Source organism: Myxine glutinosa, chromosome 13 (genome assembly GCF_964187855.1).
Source record: "Myxine glutinosa chromosome 13, kmMyxGlut1.1, whole genome shotgun sequence".
NCBI classification, from domain to species: Eukaryota; Metazoa; Chordata; class Myxini; order Myxiniformes; family Myxinidae; genus Myxine; species Myxine glutinosa.
Genome location: NC_136273.1, coordinates 81,590,319 through 81,603,874, shown reverse-complemented (window position 1 = coordinate 81,603,874; position 13,556 = coordinate 81,590,319).

Below are 13,556 nucleotides of genomic sequence, written 5' to 3'. Positions count from 1 at the left end.
AGACAGACGTTCCGACATCCGCACCTACAGAGTTCGATGTAATACAATTACAAGCCGCGGCCTCAAACGTAGAACATCAAGATTGGATTAAATTGGGAGCTCAGCGCCCCGCGGAAGGACAAATGTGGACGATTAATGACAAACCCGTGGCACCGCGAGCTTTATTGCCATGGTTGGCACGCATGGCGCATCAAAATGGCCATGTGTGCCATAGGGGGGTGATGAGGCAGGTCACTTCCACCTGGGCAGCACCAGGCCTTTCGGCTGTGGTTACCATGGTCTGTCGCTCGTGCGCTATATGTCAACGGCATAATAGGGGGGCTCCCCCCAGGCGCCGCCACAACGCGGGCCACCCGGCTCCGGTCGGGCCGTTCTGTCATATCCAGTTCGATTTTTTCAATTTACCGCCTTGTATGTCCTTTAAGCATGTATTGGTAGTGGTGGACATGTTCACCAAGTGGGTAGAGGCCTACCCATGCGTCAAGGCTGACGCTATAACGGTGGCCAAGTGCCTTTTGCGGCACTTCATATGTCGATTCGGCGTCCCGCAGAAAGTGTCATCCGATCAGGGCGGGCACTTCACAGGGGACGTCATTAAAGCCGTGTTAAAGGCCTTGGGGGTGATACAGTCGTTCCACTGTGTTTACCACCCTCAGTCGGCGGGACTTATAGAACGAACGAATGGCACACTGAAAGGTAAGTTGGCAAAGATTTGCGACGAGACAGGCCTCAAGTGGCCGGAGGCCCTTCCGCTAGCGTTAATGAGCGTGCGCTCTACTCCAGGGCGCACCACTGGTCTCTCTCCGCACGAGATATTAATGGGTCGGCCCATGAGTTTGCCGGTATCGGCGCCAGTGGATATGGCAGCACTTGAATTACCTATCATGGATGACATGCTTTTAAAGTTTTGCATAGGTCTGTCCCATGTGGCGCGCAGCATACATGAACGTGTTCGGGAGGCCCTGCCGGAGCCAACAAGCAAGCCTATCCACACCTTCGAGGCAGGAGATTACGTGCTGGTGAAGCATTTCACCCGTAAGACTGCGCTCGAACCAAGGTGACGGGGCCATACCAAGTTCTTCTGATCACACCAACAGCGGTGTTTTGTGAGGGCAAGTCGTCCTGGGTACATGCCACACATTGTAAGTTGGCCATACCCACAAACACAGACACCTCAAACGCACCACCACAGATCGAGGATGCTGCACCACCGCCTGTTAGGGGTGGCAATCACACTTAGTTTAATATACCGCTTTGCCAGCACTGCACCTGCCGTGTCACGCCTCAAGTGGGGGGGACATGAGGGCATGGGCGAACACGGAGACATATGCATATGGCGACCAAACCGTTAAGGTCTACCGGCAGAGAGTTATCTGGGGTCAGAGGATAAATATACCCTGCTGCCACGTGAAGGAAGACGTATGGACACGGATAATGTGGAGGGCGTTGTACACAGACTCACAGGGAAGGAAGACAGGTTTTGCTGCCCTCAGTCGTATAAAGCAAGCGCCACGACAAGGCGGCGCACCAATAGTAAACATGGCCAGGGCAGGTTACAAATGGGGAAAGGACTCGAACAATTTAACCACGCATGTATTACTGAACAGCGGCACTACTCTGTTACTACAATGTGAATTCATGACCTCACAGAGCTCCCCCTACGCCTATAGGCCACCATGCATCTCACACATATTAATTCCGCACCCACGGATCGAAAGCAAGAAAAAGCCAAAGGAAAATACGTATTGGACAGTGACCCGTGCAATGGCGAAGGTACAGAACCGATCACGTTGTTGGGTGTGTATGCATTTTCCTCACACCAGTACGACAGGGATAGAAATGGTAGTGCTGCCCCTGTCCCTACGAGATATGTGCTCAGGACCCTTGCGTACCCCATGTCTGACCACAACCTTGGAACTGATAGGCCCAAAATCCCCAGCAGTGTGTTCCCGGGAGTTTCGATATACCCCACCCATTAGGCAGGCTTTGTTAGACAAACCACCTGATCCAGTCTGGGTGACAGAGCAAAAGGGACGGGTGTGTCTTATAGGAAAGGGACACGTTCAGATGGGAACCTCGGAATGCACCCATACCCTGCCATCCGACACCAGAGGGAGAGAAAAGGGAGGCCCCCTTGTAATAACCATAGATGACCAAGCCCAGCATAACGTAACCAAGCTAACCATATCTTGGGGAGCACCAAGCGCCACCCGCGTTGAAATCAGTAAATGCATGGCCTCGGCCCTTATCCCACCCCATGGAGTGATGTTTATTTGCAGAAATAAGGCATATCCATACCTACCCGAACAGTGGGGAGGGACTTGTTATCTGGGATCCATTTTTCCCAAGGTAAATTTGGTAGATCATTTTAATGAAACAGGGTACACCCCTACCCACGAGAGGAAGAAACGATTCTCTCTTTGGAACCCGGATGGAACAGTAAGACTGGACGGACGCTGGTGGCAGGTCCTACTAGGAGCATTTTTTCCCCAAGCGGGAGTGACTATGAATGATTGGCGAATAGATAGTCTCGCATTAGTAATGGAACGAATTGGAAACGAAACCCGAATCGCAGAACTACAATTGGAAGACGAATTAGTGCATATGCGAACGATGGTGATGCAGAATCGAGTGGCTTTGGATATGTTGTTGGCAGAAAAGGGAGGAGTATGTGGGGTGATCGATGGAAAATGCTGCACATATGTCCCCGATCACTCGGAAGGAATAGAGGCCTCAATCATTCGGCTTAAGGCCGCGACCCAGGATCTCACGGATAGCCGAAAGGAAAGGGAAGAAGCCAATAATGTATGGTCCAGCATATCAGCCTGGTTCAGAGGATGGACAGGGGTCATTGTAAAATGGCTATTGACAGGCCTGGCCATAATCGTGGGAATCGTACTCACCGTAGTTATAATGAAATCCCTAATCATGATTTGTGTGAGAAAATGTTTCACAGGATGGACCCCACCCACCACCACCAACGGGATGTTACTTTCACTATATGGGAAGGATCCAAAGGCCATTGGTGAACCGGCCAACTCTATCGTCTCGGACCCCCACGATTGGGTTGATGGCCTCGACGTTTCGTGGCAAGAGGATGTGGCTTTAGGGATCTATGATTCCTGGCTTGAAATCGATGAACCTGTTGATGCTTGGGATTCTGATAATGATTATGATTTTAGTTGGGATGATTATACCTGTGATTTAGAAAGTGTAGGTTCTTTTAAGAGCTATTGCTATTATGCCAGCAGTGAGGAGCGGATGGCAAACATGTATCCGGGATATCCGGGAGAACCACCTTCACCACCACTTACACCACCCATAACAACCACTTTGGGATCGTCTCAGCTTAAGACACCCAACACATTGAATACTGACGTTGATACAGACTACGTGGAGATGGAGATTTGTGATTATGAGGAGATGGATATTGGTGATGACGAATGTGCCTCCTTTTCTTCCACAGAGCAATCACATGTACAAGGCTTGATGGCATTGGACGTCGATTCTTTGCCCTGATTCGCGAGGACCACACCTGCATAAGGAGGGCCCCAAATCTGGCTGGCAACTGGGTCGCACCTACGCCGTGCCGAGGGTGGATTCGGGATCCGGCCGGGCGGCAGCAATCTCCTAACCAGGCGCCGTCGTCGCGAATTATGGCTAACAATTTATGCGTTGAATGTTAGACGGCCAGTTAGGGCCGGTATCTTTCTTTGAGCATGCGTGACGCTGTGTCGCGCCTGGCATGTGACTAATTGGGATGCTGACCACTGGGGTATACGGTGTCTTTCCAAGGAGTTGTCATGTAAAGACAAAGGGAGGAACTGTTAGCCATTAGGGTTTAAACCCCATGACTCAATTGATCATAACATCTGAAATTATATATCGTGCTTCTGAAAACTGATTTGAACTCAGCTGCAGGCAGAGGCGGGTGGACAAAATGTGGTTTCGAGGCTCGAGGTGCAGGGTGGATCCTTAGCCCAGTAAACAAGTCCTTGAATGTATGTGCCAGACAGTAGATAATATGCTCACCACCCACGTACAGGGAAAACATGTTGCCAAACGCCTTCTTCACAAAGGGAATAATTAATTATATATCTTTGTAGTTTCTAGTATGTCTCCTAAATCAAGGACATAACCAACCTTGGAAAAGAAATATAGACATTACATATCCTTTGATTGTTGTGTATTCAGCATGTGTATTCAATCATTAATCTACTATTTTGCCTAGTGTCAAGAAAACCATTGAAGGTATTATGAGAATATTTCCTTCGGCCTGCGCTCGGGTCTGATGTGTTTAGATAAAGGGCCAAAAAGGGTCACCCTATCCTATGCTTACATCTTTTCTGTCTAAGTTTGGCCTTCTGCAGGAAGGGACGATGGTAGGTGGGTCTTTACGGCCCAGTTTTGCTTTGTCTTTATCGCAGACTCTTGTCTGATATTTTGCTATATATGAAATGCCTTTTTGCTTATTTTGCAGCGAGTGTCTTGAGAAATTGCCCGCTGCATGTCAGGCGGTGCATTTTTGAGCCTTGCTCCACGCTGTGTGTTTGTAATCGATTTCATTAAACATTGTTGCTCTGATCCTTGTTCTTCTTCCTTCCCTTGAGGTCTTCGACCGACATCTGTACCCACCGTACCCAGTCGAACCCAGCTGCTCCTGGACTCTGTGTCCTTCTCTCCTGACAAGGTGGAGAAGTTTTCGTCAAACTTCGACTCTGATTCTGCAACTGGACCAGACGGCATCAGCCCACGGGTCCTAAAATGCTGCTCTTCAGCTCTATCTCACCCTCTCTCTGTTCTCTTTTGCTCAAGGTCATCTGCCATCTGCTTGATAATCAGCCAATATTTCCGCATAACACAAGAAGATGCAAAAACAGATCCTTGCAACTACAGACCAATCAGCCTGCTCCCAATCATCAGCAAAGTCATGGAATCCATCATCACTTCAGATATCAAATCCTTCCTCTTCTCCAATGGCTTGATCTCAGATCATAAATTTGGATTCAGAACAGGTCATGCTACTCTGGACATGCTGCTTCTGCTGTCTCAACAATAGATGGAGGTCCTCGATGCCAAACAGGAAATCAGAGCTGTCTCCCTGGGGGTTATTTGTTCGTTATTGTTCTTGCCAAATGGTACTAATATTATTAGTATTAATAAATGTTTTGTTAATGTTATTGTTTGTGTTATTACCCTCGCCAGAGGAGAGGGTATTGCATTTGAGTCCGTTTGTTTGTTTGTTTGTTTGTCTGTTTGTCTGTCGGTTTGGCCGCACAGAATAAATATGATTTTTTCTGCAACTGTTGGTCCGATTGACAGGAAATTTTCACCATAGGTGCAACTCCACCTGTATAATTTTTTAATGATAATTATGGCGTCATAGGTCACGTGGTTCGGCCGCCATATTGGAAAAATCTAAAAACTTTGCACCTCTATATCTCGGAAAGTGCTGAATAGAAAAAAATTGAGACATGGCTCATTGTAAAGAACTCTCCATGGAGAATAAAATATGTTAATGATGATGTCATAGGTGCCTCCATTATGACGTCATAATTCGACAAGTACAAAACTTCATTCGATCAAGATGAAATTTCTTGAGCATAATCTAGGAATAAATTAGTTTAGAAAAAAAATAATGATGACGTCATCGGTCACGTGGTTCGGCCGCCATATTTGTTTTAACACAAAAGCCTTAAAAACCACTGAAAATACATCCTGGCGAGGGTTTGCAATCTCTGATTGCTCTTTTTCTTGTTTATATTGTAATTGCAATGACATGCCATGGAAAGACCTATTAAACTGCTCTATACACCTCAACATGGCGCATGTTTAGAAACATAAAAATTCTTCCGGATTCTTTGTAGCTAATTACCCTAATCATCTCAGATCACATCTAAATCTATTCTCATTTTGAACAACTTTCAGGGCTCTGCTGCTGAGCGCCCTGAGGAAAATTGGAGCTCTTTCATATGCCCACCCACCCCTCCCCACCCACCCCCCCCCCCCCCCCCCAATAGGAATTCCTGACTATGCCAGTGCCTAAAGGGGACGCTCTTTTTGACCTTCACCCCGAGCACCACAAACCATCACTACACCACTGCACACACTGTCACTCTGTGAAACACAACCAAAATTACATCCTATTCCCCTTCGTAATAACTGGTCGATGGATTAAAGCACAAAGTTGAGGCCCCACCCACCTTTGTGGTCCACTCACGTGCTCATATGGGACGTTATCATATCCACCTCATACTATACTGTATATTTATATCGATATATTTTTTGTGTGTATATTTATGTATTCATGCATGTGTGTGGTCATAATGCATAACATAACATTCTCTTTGCTAACTCCCATCCCCCCCTCACCTTTCTCTCTTTCTCTCCCCCTCCTCTATCCCATCCCACTTCACACCCACTCCCTCCCGGAGTGTATCGCGATGTGTGGTGAGGCATCGCTCCCCCACCCCCACTTCTCTTCCCTCCCCCACCCCTATCTCTCCCTTTCCCCCATTTCTCTCCCCTCCCCCACCCATATCCCTCCCTCTCCCCCTCCTCTCTCCCACCCCTATCTCTCTCTCTCTCCCCCACTTCTCTTCCCTCCCACACCCCTACCTCTCCCTCTCCCCCACTTCTATTCCTTCCCCCACCCCTATCTCCCTCCTCTCTCCCTCCTCTCTCCCACCTCTCTCCCACCTCTCTCCCACCTCTCTCCCACCCCTCTCCCACCCCCTCCTCCCTTCGCTTTGCATTCCCATCAGTGAAGCAATGGTGGTATATGCATATACATACATGCACACACACACGACCTGAGGCACGTTTTCACAATCAATACACAATACCACATTATCACAAAATGGTGTTTTTAATGAAGTGTGAGATACTTTTATAACGCCCTCTGATCAATCCACACAAACCACATCAGAGCAAAGCAGAGAATATTAATCACTTTAATGGAGAGTCAGATTCCGTTAGAATTGTCCAAAGTTTATTACATTTTGTCATGGCAGACACACTATGCTTCTCTGTACAACTTGCAATTCAATTTTCCAATAAATTCCTCGCACAATATGTCACAAATGAAGCATTACAGTCTATTTTTCTGGTATTATATTGCTTATTTATGTCGTTACGTGCTGCCTTGAAGCACCAATGAGAGTGCACCAGCTACCCCGAGGGGAAGAACCACCTTTACAGGCCATTTTTCCCCGCAGAGCAGGGGTTGGCCTTTTTCGGGCACCGTGGTCCCCTTTTTTTGAAGCAATGTTTTATGGCCGGATGCCCTTCCTGCCGCCAACCCTGTTAGTCGCCTCTTGCGACACACAGGGAATTGCCAGCAAGCTGGTACTCAATTTTCCGACCTCGGAAGGATGACAGGCTGAGTCAACCCCCCTGGCGTTAATTCAGCGATTGATCGGGATTCAAACCCAGGATCCGAGGATCCCAAGCCAGCACCCTAACCGCTAAACCAACACCAGGCTTCGCTACCCCGAGGGGAGCACGGCAGAAAAGATTTGCGGACAATAATATGTTAGACTGGTTCAATTTCCAGCAAATGCGATTGCATGAGGCATTTTTGAGGAAAAGCAAACAAATAGGTTTTTCTTAAAGCGAATTTTGTGCTGAATATGAATATCTTGTTTGTGTTTCCCAAAATTGCCTAATTAGGTCATTAATTAAGGTCAAAGGTCAATAAGTGCAAAATTCAGGTTTTCACAGAAATTGTTTTATTTTTAATATTCAATACAGTGGTAAAAAAAGATTTTCCAATATCTATCATATTAAGCCATACATTGCATGTCAAAGATTTGAATTTAATGGAAAATGTGAAAGAAATTTTCACTTCTATGGAGAATATCTCCGTAACGGTTGACCTTTCTACGGAGTGCCATGTCAGTCGATTTCCCTTTGATGTTTCATGTCAAAATGCACCAGTGAAAAGAATATATGGCATAGCATCATTGTCTAGGTTCAGGGGAATGAGACTTTGTTGTTTGTTTTGCGAAATTTGCAGAATTAGCCACCAATTAAGGTCAAGGGTTAATTAGTACAAAATGCGAATTTTTATGAAATTTTCGTAAGGTCCTATTTGACGTCCCCTAGATGAATTTACCAGAATTTTCTACATATCATTCAAATTAAACGTCATATTATGTGCCGAATATTCAAATTAAATGAAAAATATGATAGGAATTCTTGATTCTATCGCCAATATCTCAATAACGGTTCAATTGCCAATATCTCAATAACAGTTCAATTTTGGTCGCATGGATTTGTCTCTTTTCCAACGTAGGCCACCAAAACGGATTTTGGTTTCCTCTCTATATATGACAACAATATATCTAACAATATATTAGAAAGGAACATGTCACCTTTTTATATTTCTATATTTTATATTTATATTTCACCCCCTTAAACCAACACTGATGAAGTGTCAAATAACCGTATTGTGGCAATATCCTAGCATTGGCGTTATTTAGTCTTGTTTTTGCATGTTACGGTCTCCGAGTCACTGCATTTGCATGCGTCCGTACACTTCAAATCCCATTTCTTGCACGAACACCTATCACTGGTGCAACCCTTGGTACAGCCACACTGTACAATGCCCTTGCATGCTTTTGGGATAGGGGGTAAAGATGTGAGCACCGGTGAGAGAAGACCATCAGCCAGCTTCCATCCAGCAGAGTCCATTGGGGAAGGAATTACTGGGTTGGGATTGCACGCTTCTCTCCATATGAAGCTCTGGTAATTTGCACGCTGTATATGGTGATGTGCAGCATCACTGGATGGTGGCATTGATTCTGGTGCCTGACATTTACTGAACAGCTTTACTGAACAGCGAACATATCACATGTTCTTGTGATATCACATCTCATGTGATATCACATGATATCACTTGTGATATCACATCTCATGAACATATCACATGTGAACATATCACATGTCCCTATCACATGTACCACAATTCTTCCCATGAACAGCGAACTTCTCACATTTTCCATTAAATTCAAATCTTTGACATACGATATATGGCTTAATATGATAGATACTCGATAAACGTTTTCGCCACTGTATTGGATATTAAAAATAAAATAATTTCTGTGAAAACCTGAATTTTGCACTTATTGACCTTTGACCTTAATTAATGACCTAATTAGGCAATTTTGGGAAACACAAACAAGATATTCATATTCAGCACAAAAATCCCTTTCAGAAAAACCTATTTGTTTGCTTTTCCTCAAAAATGCCTCATGCAGCTTAAATAAGCACATTTTTGAATTTCTTGCCTAGACTATGTCCAGTCTGTCACAATTCAGGTGAAACCAACATATGGCACACGAGGCAGAAGGTGATTTAACAAACAATATTGATTAATCCCCACTGTTTACCTTTATTATACTTAAACTAATTAATACTGATGAAAAGAAACATTTAGTGATTAAAATCCCCCAGATTATACAACACACATTTCACAGATTTGTTTGCAGTCAAGCGTCGAGTCAAACTTTCATGGTTGGCCACTTATCTCCGGTAACCAGTTTGTAATACATAAAACTTCAGCAGGTTACAGATGTTCAGAGACGGCACTTCACATGTTCAAACGATCTTGTCCAGCTGGGTTGTCCAGGTTGAAGTCCGACCAGGCCAGTTGTCTTGCAAGTTCTCTCCGTGAGCTTGGTCTCACACAAGCACCTGTGTCCTGTGACCAAGCTGAGTGATGTTGAATATAGAAAGTGCATGCTGTTAAAGAACCCAATGCATACCGGCAGCTGAAGAATGAGGTGAGAGAAGTGAGGACGAGTGAATGAGGAGTGAGGAGGGAAATCAGGCTGTGTTCTCGGCGTGGTCTTTGTGACCAGAGGTTTTTCTTGACTGGATGTCGTCTCCACGACCCCAGAACGGCAGCATTCGTCAAATACCCACCAGTAGGTAAGCGACCAGCCTACGCAAGGATGCAGCTAGTTAGTTAACTAAGGCATGGAGTGTGGAACCCATCGGTGTCCTCGTACAGCACTCGTGTCCCTTCACTGGACGCTTGTTTGAATACGCAGCTCATCAGGGTGAACTGCACCACGGTGAACCCTCTCTCCTCAGCCTCCCTCGCTCATGTCGCCCCACCTCCCCCCCCCCGGGCAAGGCGAGTTGTCCATTTGGTGTTGCATCTCACCCCATCCGCTCTCATGATGTTTTATATGTTTCACACAAGGTCAACTAAGAGGCCTGGCGTCTAAATGTCTGCATTCTGTTGTCTCCGTGAATGCTACTAGAGCCTTGGTCCAGTCCAGCTCGCTCCATAACAAACCTCTGCCACAGTCGACGTCTCTTCATTGTGTGAGTAGAACTCAGACAGTTCACCTAAACACAGCCATGTCTCTTTCTTGTGCAGGTAGGACTCAAACCTTTCGCCTCAACACAGCTCTATCTGCACCAAGCTGTGGGGACCCAAGCCCCCCACCATTATCCCTCATCAGCACATAGTTTCAGCCAGCAAGCACAGAGACGGTGACCTTGAGATCCCACATAAGAGCCCAGCCTCACTTGGCTGCCTTTGACACGCTGGACTATACTGAGGAATTAACATTCATTTTTAAAAACCACCTTTTACCACAGTACAATTGACTGAACTTGTACCTGCTTCACTTGAATTCACATTTTCATTTAAAATGGTATATTACTTCATAATAATATATACATATATATATATATACAGGGTGAGTCAAATATATATATATTTCTGTCAGTTGATTGTTTGTTTGCCATTTGTATTGCAGTGTACAAGAAGGTAGAAATAAATGAATGACATGTTTATCTAATCATTTATTCGGGGGAAAATTATTACGGAAGTGTACCAAGCTGTTTTACTTGCAATTTTCAAAGTGCCCTCCCTCGTGATCGATGCACAATTGCAGCCGAGCAGGCACAGAGTGGCACACACGCTTGCAGAGTTCGATATCAATTTCCTCAAACTTTGCAGTGATTTGAGCCTTCAATTCCTGAATGGTACGAGGCTTTTCACGATAAACAAGGTCTTTCATGAGTCCCCAAAGAAAGAAATCTGGAGGTGTTAGGTCTGGGGAGCGTGCCGGCCACTCGATCGGACCGCGGCGGCCGATCCACTTGCCGGGAAAGTTTTCATCAAGCCACTGACGAACATGACGTCCATAATGAGGTGGAGCTCCATCTTGCTGGAAATAACAGTCCTGATCTTGTACCCTGGGCCAAAAGAAGGTTTGCAGCATATCCATGTAAATTTCTGCAGTGACAGATCCCTCAAAGAAAAAGGGTCTAATTATCCCGAATGGAGATATGGCTGCCCAAACTGTCACGCCAGGTAAATTTACCTCCTTCTCAACTGTCACTCTTGGGTTCTCCGCAGCCCATGAGACACAATTGTGTCTGATAATTGTGCCGTTAAGCTTAAAACATGCCTCATCTGACCACCAGATGTTGTCTAGCATTGTGTCCTCTTCGTCAAGTTTAGCTAAGAACTCTTCGCAAAATTGAAGATTGCGGTCGTCATCTCCATCATGAAGGGCATGCAGTAAGTGTGGAATGCAAGGTTTCCATTTTTTCTGGTGAAGGATACAGATAACACTTGATTGGCTCACTTCCAACTCTGCAGATAAACGGCGAGTTGACTTTTGCGGACTTTGTTCCAGTCTCCTGATGGCTTCTTCAGCCTTAGCTACATTCGTTGCCGTTTTCGGACGACCGGACTTCTTTGCATTGGCTACCGACCCTGTTGCTTCAAATTTCTCGACAATCAATCGTATGTTTCTTCCCTGGGGTGGGTTAATATCGAATTCCTGTGCCAAACGGCGTGCCGCCATCGTTGGTTGTTCATTATATTTGTAGTAATGTTTCACGGCCGCAATGCGTCGATTCATTGAAAGGTAATTCATGTTTCAATTTCGTGCAAATTCAGTAACTTTCCAAACTCTCAGCAATAACCTGCAAAACAAAAACAAAAATAAATAAATTTAGAAAATTAATAATCTGCAAGACAATTATTAACAACATGACATCCCAGAAAGAATCTGACAACTGAAAAAACAGAAATCGGGCGTGGGTGATACTTTTGATTCACCCTGTGTGTGTATGTATGTATGTATGTATGTATGTATATATGTATATGTATATATATATATATATATATATATATATATATATATATATATATATATATATATATATATATATATACAGTATATATATATATCTATATATATATATGTATGTGAGGTACTTGAGCCAAAAGCAAACAAAAATGCAGAAACGGCAAATGCTAAACCATGAACCAATAACTTCCACATTCCTGTGCCACCTTCAGTCGAACGTTAGGCATTGACGGCAGGTCCGTGAAGGAATTATACAAAAAAAAACGTACCCCATCTGAATGGTCCCATACCCAGTCAATGGCGAAACTGAAAATGAGGAATCCGCGAATGTCATCGATGGAAAGCTTGACGTCATTTCCTCATTCTGCTTTAAACTGAATATCTCTATATTTTTATTCCAAACAGCATCATTCATCATTCCAATCACAAATTAATACTACGGTATTAATATATCAAAATATAATGTTAAATTACGATTGTATTGAAATATTATCAAATCGGCGAATAATTGTCATCTTGTTCACTTCCGGATCGGCAGTAGCTCAGCTCCATAACGATGGTATTTCAAAATCATAATCTTATCGAGGAATTTATGAAACCTCCTACCTACCTTACAACATCCGCTGGGACCCCAAAACGCTCCACAGAAGAGGTAGCCCAAAAACTGAAGGAGTAAGTTTTGGGGCGGATGGACAGACGGACACTCCTGTTTTATAATATAAACGCCTATGTGTACATTGTTATTTACCTCTTACTGTATGTACTACAGGCTATGCTTTCCTTAAAAGGCCTGTTTTTCATTTTAAATTCTGTCCACTATCAAAGTCCATAGACCACTCTGGAGGTGGCGCTAAAGAGCTATTCATTGTTGGTCAGCATCTGAAACAATGTAGCACATTCTATTTGCACAATGTATAGCGGATATCTATCAGCCAAGATATCCGAAATGGTCAATTGCACCATTGTGTATCAGGGATACAGAGGTACACAATAATTCAAGACATGCCAATGTTTTCATTTTTCAACATACGAAGCGCATTTAATTAGTGAAAATAAACTGTGACTTATGAAACCGGCACTCAGGGGAACGAACACCCATGCCATGTAGAGCTCCCCATTAGTTAGTGCCTTAAGAAAGTATTCACACCCCTGGACTTTTTCACATTTTGTTGTGTTACAGCCTGAATATAAAATAGATTGAATAATAACAAAAATTGTCATTGATCAACACACAATAGCCCATAATGTCAAAGTGGATTAACATTTTTTTTTTTTTACAAATTAATTAAAAATGAAGGGCTGAAATGTCTTGAATCAATAAGTATTCAACCACTTTGCTATAATACTACAAATTGGGCCCAGGTGCATCCAATTTCCTTTGATCATCCTTGAGATATCTCCACAACCTGATTGGAGTTCACCTGTGGCCAATGC